At 34.0% G+C, this 7407-nt stretch overlaps 1 long non-coding RNA gene across 3 annotated transcripts; it reads left to right on the plus strand.

The window, feature by feature from the left end:
- Window positions 1-3497: 3497 nt before the first annotated feature.
- On the plus strand, window positions 3498-6981 carry LOC110910161. Of its 3 annotated transcripts, none has more exons than XR_002575908.2 (4): window positions 3498-3636; window positions 4938-5023; window positions 5546-5637; window positions 6836-6981. It is a non-coding gene; the product is annotated as an uncharacterized LOC110910161 (long non-coding RNA). The 3 variants fall into 3 exon arrangements; XR_004882593.1 differs by lacking the exon at window positions 6836-6981 and adding an exon at window positions 6284-6519; XR_004882592.1 differs by lacking the exon at window positions 6836-6981 and having other exon boundaries at window positions 5546-6519.
- The last annotated feature ends 426 nt before the right edge of the window (window positions 6982-7407 follow it).

Raw genomic sequence — 7407 nt, forward strand, 5'->3', positions numbered from 1 at the left:
TATTGGTTGTTAATTTTTGTTTTATGTTATGAATTGTTCATAAGTTAATTATTAATGTTTATATTTTGATTTTTCTTATGATTATGTTAATTTCTTGTGTTTGAATGGATTATAATTGTTGTTCATCTTAATAAATATTATGATTAGAGTTTTTGTAGAGGTTTGCAGAAGTTAAAAAACAAACAGTCTTCTTCTTGCAGACTGCAGAGGTTTGGTCCACCTTTTCTGTTATAGATGTCTGCAGATGTGGTCCGCAGACTGCAGACGTTTTACCTTTGAAAAAACAAACAGCACCTAAGTGTTTTGATTGAAACTCGATACATGTTGAGTCACTTCTGTCAAGTGAGTCATTGATTTAAGGTGAAATATCTTTTTTGACCATTCTTAAATACCTTATTTCCCCAATTCATCTCATTTTGCCCTAATTTTCATCTCTTTCTCTTCCAAATTCTTTCTCTTCTTCCTTCATTCTTGACATCTCCAGATCTGAAGAGAATTCCAAACACAAATCCACAAGATCAACACCATCTTCATTATAATGTCAATGTAACACCTCATAAAATCGTGTCCAATAATGTAATGACACGTGTCCTTAATCCTAAATATGTCAAATATTGACAAGGAAGGACTATTGTTGCCAAACAATGAAAAGATGTATGTGGAGGGACTAAAAGTGTCAACATGCTTAAACTATGCCTCTGAATGACCTTTTACGGTATTCGTATTCTTTAACAAGCCACTTGTTGGACGAACGAAACCGTTTGTCATATGATTCAAGAAATTTTGAATTGTGGGGTTAAAAGCGTCAACATGTTAATTTATACCTCCGAGTGACCTTTTAACGAACCCGGAGCCTAATGATGTTCGGTCATACACCCGGGTGTGCCTAATAATGGCTTAGAGGGGCTAAATGTGTAAAAAAATAAAAGATATTTGAGTTTTGGAGGCAAGGGGTTAATTCTGCCAAGTTTTGAAAGATAATAGAGGGTGTCGCGTGGCGCGACGCCACACCTGGTTCTCGGTCGCGTGCCGCGACGGTACCATTTACGCAGAAAGTTCATGTCAGCTGTTGTCTTCTTCCTTGTTCTCCAAACAAACCACTCTCACTCACATAATTCGAAACCATGGACTCATTACTGGTATTAGACACATCTTTAGACACCTGGAGTGATCTTGTAACTTCTCAAACACCTGGCTTGATGCTACATTCTAAACTTCAAGTATCAATAGAGGGCTTGGGTGGCCATTTATCCTTGCACCGTCTAAAAATCACTCTTCTTACTCTCTTGGAGATTCCCAGCTGAAGGAAGACTCCACCTTAGTTACATTTTCGAGCTAGGACCCTTTGTAAGTGTCTCTAACTCCTGCTTTTCATTTTATAGGCTTTCAAAAGCCAAAAGTCAAGCTTTTTCGATAAAAGCTTTGACTTTCGGTTTAGACCTTAATGGTCCAGCCATTGTTCGAGGCGAACATGGCTACGTGATTGTAATTAGGTAGGTGTTAATCCCTCAAAAGGGCACCTCCTAAGAATCACGTTTGCTTGGTCAATTGATGGGTCAAAGTTATTAAAATTAAAAAGTTAAACGAGTCAGTTTTAAAAATAATTCAAATCTGATAATGTAGGTGTTAATAAATATGTTTTATCCCTTTAGTAATTTGGTAATAATTATTAGAACATGTGTAAACATGTTCAGCCCGTCAATTCCAGGTTTAGGGTCGGTTCGCAACCGAAAGTCGTGAAGTTTGACTTCTGCTTTGACTTTCGATTCTGACCTGATAGATTAGTTTCTTATTGTTTTAAGGTTCCATTATGACCATATTATATTGTAGTATAACCCTCTGAGGTTTTATTATATGGTCATATTGTAATCTGAGTTTATTTTGCAAGTTCCGTTATTGTACTTAATTTTGACTAAAATGCCCTTTTATATAAATAAGGTATTAAACATTAATGAGCATGCAAATGAATTAGGTACTGATATGTTAACATGTTTAACATATTTGATGTTATAAATCAGATCATGAACTGAGTTTTTATATATTATCATAAATTATGTCTTTAAAGGACCAAAATGCCCTTTTGGAATCTAAAATGGTTTTAAACATAATTTCATCATAAAACTTATTACATATTGATGTGATATCATAATTAGGATTATTTGGGATGTTAAGTCAAATTATATTCTGAGTTTAACTTCAAGTTCTTGTATAATGCTCTTAAATGACGATAATGCCCTTATGGCACTTAAAATGGTTTTTAAACATAATATTAATACAAAACCTTTTTCTTATTGATATGTTATGATGAATAACATATTTTAACTATTCAAAGCTAGTCATAACATCAGATTTCATAAAACGTTGTAAATATCGTCATTTAACGACTTTAACGCCGTTTAGGCGCATAGTATGGTTTTAAACCATACTTATCAACCAAGACTTGTTACCTACTGATTTTATAAATCATTTTAAATATTTTTGTAGTAGGTATAAGTTATAAACTCATAATCCCAAATAAGTTCTCAAAACTATATGTGAAATGACCAAAATGCCTCTACGATGCATAGTTTGGTCTTAAAACATAAACCATACATATATTTGATATCCTACTGATATTATATCATAAATTAACTTTTTTTCCAAAATGTTTATGATCATAACATTAGTTTACTTGCAAGCTCCTTTTATAAGTCGCAAAATGACCAAAACGCCCTAATGAGGCTTAATTCGATTTTAAAACCTTAACGGGCATACATGTTGATATCTTACTGATATTATAACATGTTTAGAGTATAATAACATATGAAACTTGTACTTGACTCATACGGTTACCCGTTAATGCCTATACGCGCACGGTTCGACTTATGTAACTAGTTTACATAAGTTTACCAAAACGGGTTTAACCTTACCATTTTAACTTCAATTTCCAGAATGTAATTAGTTTACCCATAATATACAAGTCTTCATACTTGTTGGGTCTAAACTACATTCTATTCCGGTCAACGCTCAATCTAGTGTATTGTACCGTTTTCAACCCTTTAAGCTAGCCGGTCTAAGTCTATGACTTAAATAGGACCCGTTAGCATTCTAGTTGGTTATTATTACCATCATTTGTAACACCCCAAAAACGAGTTTGGTAATCAAACCACGTAAATATTAAAGAGCGGGTAAAATACCGTTGGTGGTAAAGATTTAATAAATTTTAGAATTCAAACAAGTAAGCTTAATAATAAATAAAAGAGAACAAACACATTGAGAAGATAAAGTTTATAAGGAGCCCGAGTTAACGGGACTTAAAATAAAACGGGTCATGACTCCCTGAATCTGCTAAGTTAACTAGGAATAATTAACCTAGTTAGTGATGTGTAAATGAGTAATAAAACATGGAGTTCTTGTCCATAATAGTTAAAATTAAACTTGAGGGGTCAAAATTGTTAAAAAGGAAACCAAGTTTTATTTAATAAAATAAAAAAAACACAACACACACACAGTGTGTATGTGTGTGTGTTGATCTCCAGGCGACCAAACAAGGGGAAACCCTAGTTCTTCCTTAAATCACCAAATTGGAAGGGAAATCGAAGCTTAAATTCATGAATAAACGCGTATAAACGATCACCAAGTCATGGAGATCACAAGGTATGTCAAATTTTGTAAGTTGATGATATCTTGAATTTTAGGATGAACACTCATAATCGAAATTCGGAAAGAATGTTGCATGCATGAGTGATATTCTATTGAATTAGTGTCTAGAAAACAAACCCTAGTTGAAAACTTGCTGAATTGATGTTAAAGATTAGGGATTTGATGACTACCCTTATGTGTGTTAAGAGGGTTTTATAAAAAAAATTGATGCATTCATTAAGGTAGATGAAATTGGCCATGTCTTGTTGTTCTTGTGGTGTCTAGCTACTTGAAATAGTGAATGCATGATTAGATTTGAAGTTGATGTTAGTACTTGTTAATTTTGCTAGAATTTAAGGGTTTAGAACACATAAATGGGCTGGAGAAATTTGATGTTTCGTATTGCACACAAGGTGCTTGATAAAATGCTTGAACAAGAAAATATAACAAAGCTGATTGGAATTAAAAATTATTGGGATGCAGTTTTAAAAAAATCATATAAAATCACTGGAACGGCCTGTGAGGTTGAGCCTTATATGCTCAGAAAGCTATTAACACATACTACGTTTTATGTTTAAACATGTTTGTTAAATTCTGATGTTAAACGGGTCAAAACAGTGTTCGAAGTCGGCTGAACTGTTTTGACAGCAAGCTGATTGGAAGCATTTTGACTTCTGAGCTGATTTTGCGAAAATCATAATTAATTCTAGGAAACTCGGATTGAGCTGATTCTTTTTGGGTTGGAAAGATATTTTAGTGTTCTACATTTCATCTTTGATCACGAAGGGCTAAATAAAACCATAAAGTGGTTGAAAGAATCGATTCAGCAGCTACATTGTAAAGTTGCTACACATTGTATTGATAAACTTAATCTAAGAAAATTGTATACAAGAAAAGGATGAATTGTGAGAAATGTGATAATGATGGCATTCTAATAAATTAACTTGAGGCAATGTGTCTAACGTGGAAATATAATTTGATTGTAAGACTTGGTAAGAGGTATGTCGTAGTAGCTTTTATTCCATACTTGAATGGTGTGGTGTGTACCATGTATTTGCTTCAAACAAATCTTATGAAATTGGGTGTATTAAAGGCATCTAAAATAGATACAAATGATTTATGCAAGTAATATGTACGTGTATGCCAAACATGTTCTAAGTTAGTGCTCAGTCACATACACAAGGACAGTTTGACTTACGAAAGTCAAACTGACCTAAAACTAATGTCTTGATAAATGAGTATGTGTGAATCCATGAGATATTGTGGTCATTTTATATAATGACTAATATAACAAATCTTGTGGGTATTGTGTTAAGTTTGATCTCGTCAAGCTAAGTTGGAGCTGGAAAGGAATGGATCAAACGGGTCAAGTGCGCAAGGAAAGCTCGAACGGACGCAAACTGTAAGTAAAGCTTACACCTATTTTTTTGGCATACGTATTTATTCTATAGGTGATAAATACAACAATAGATCATGTTCGAATTATGGGGTCCGACACGAAACAAAATGGGTCGGAACGAATAAAAACATTTAAAATCATGATTAATGGTGAAAGAGGTAAAATGGTAATTTACTCATAAATCGACTAAGAATTTATGAATTTTCTTAAAGTTACCTCATAGCTTAACTAATAATGGAAAAAGGGGTGAAATGGTAATTTAGTCACGTGATGACTAATTGTAATCGAGATTAAAAGGATACCCACGGCGTAAGCCAAACTGGGTCAAATATGTAAAAAAAGGGGGGGGGGAGGGGAATTTTGTGGTAAAATCCGTAATAGGTCAGATGCGTGATTTAGTAATTAGAAACCATGATTTGTAATAAATATAATTGTTTGGTTGTATAGACCAAATGGGTCAAATGATGGTGATAACCTCATATGACCATATCGACTAATGTTGGTTGTTAACTCATATGTTTACAGGAACGAATAGCAATTTGGATAATTGCGTCATCATAGAATATTGAATTAATAATAGCAAGGTATAAACGGGTCTATACGTTGACTCGAGCCAGGTACGCTTATATATAGATTTATAGTTAAAAGTGTTTAACTTCCCTTAACGGGTCAAAAGGAGTAGATAGGTAAAACGGGTTAAGAATTCATAAGAAACTCGTAATTTGAACCTTGCACATTAGTAACTTGATATAATGTGATATGCATGATATTTTGAAAAGGTAATAAACAAGTTTGTTTGATAAATCACGAACGAGTCAAAAAGTGTCATAAATTGAATTTCAAGCCGAGAGCTTGAAAGTTAAAATTTTGTGAATTTAGATTTCGGGGTTTCACTCCGTAAGATGGAGAATTAAATTACGAATGCGTAGGAAAAAGAATCGCGAAAAACAGACTTGTAGAAGGAAAGTTATGCACCTTAGAAGTTGAAAAATTGAAAGAAAATAGTGCTGGGCAAAAGTGCAGGATTTTAACCTGCACCCGCTGGAAAACGGTCTTCCCCGCGACACGCGAAGGGAGTCACTTGTTCTGGCGCGACACGCCGGCACGCTCGCGGCCCGCGAAGGATTGAAAGGAATCTGTCGTGTGGCGTGATAGATCAAAAATCTGAAATTTTATTTTTTTTGTTATTTGTATGATACCGGAACTTGTTTTTACATGTTATAAAGTAGTCAAAACTAACAATTGATGTGGTTTTGACCTTAGGTGATGTTCGTCTCATTTCGGACGCCGATCAAGCAAGAATTCAAGAACCGAACACAAAGTTTTGAAGCTTTCGCACTAATCTAATCTTGTTTTAGACAATGTTTATTTGTAAACACTAAACTCAATGTTGTATGTTTTAACTAGTTAGTTTGTAAACTAGAATACCATAACCTTGTAAACTTAGTTTTTATAACTATGTTTTGAAATGATGCATTTTGAAATTAAAAAGAAAAAAATACGTGTTTTTAGTTTAAAATCTTAAAACAATGAGACGGGTGTTACAAGTTGGTAATCAGAGCTCATGGTTAAAGAGTAAAGTGTGTTCGGTTCGAGGCTTGATCGCAAATCCGGTAAGTACAAGTATGTTAACGGTTTAGTATGATTAAAGTGTTGTGAACAACACATAGGGTTATCGTGTAATATACGTTACCCCAATGAAAATGATTAGTATAGCTAGCGAAATTACGTGCGTTGACACGGGCAGTAAAAAGCTTTGTATTACAATACGGGCATTCATTAATGTCGAAATTACTAACTTTTGTAAATGTTTAGTTGAAGGATACTCGCATCTGAAGAAGACAAGAGTTGAACGAATTGTGGATATGATGGTGGAACGGTCCGAGGTATGACAAGCAGAGCATACGTGTCACACCCCGACCACGTAGGACAACAACCATGGCGGAAACGTCGGGGAGTGTTGCAACAGAATAATTGTTTCACAACCATGGATTCAAAAATAGTTTCGTTTTATTGATGATATTAAACATTACATTGTCTTAACACATAGAACAAACAAGTTTTATATCGTCTATCATAGTTATTATGTCACTAAGGCCTTGTCCAGATCCTATGTGACGCATGCATCCTAGAAATCAATCAAGCATCGACACCTGAAACATATGTAAAAACTTAGTCAGCAAAGAAATGCTAGCGAGTACATAGGTTTTATAGGAGTGTTTGATTCATGGCTAGTTTAAATGTTGCAATACTTTATTAAAAACTTAGTTTAAGAAAAGGGTTATAATATTGCAACTTAAATAACCAACTCAAATCAAGTTGATTGTAGTTTATAAAACCTCGTAGCCATGCTTCTTAACCCCAAAAACATTTGTTTTAGAAAACCA

Source organism: Helianthus annuus, chromosome 15 (assembly GCF_002127325.2).
Source record: "Helianthus annuus cultivar XRQ/B chromosome 15, HanXRQr2.0-SUNRISE, whole genome shotgun sequence".
NCBI classification, from domain to species: Eukaryota; Viridiplantae; Streptophyta; class Magnoliopsida; order Asterales; family Asteraceae; genus Helianthus; species Helianthus annuus.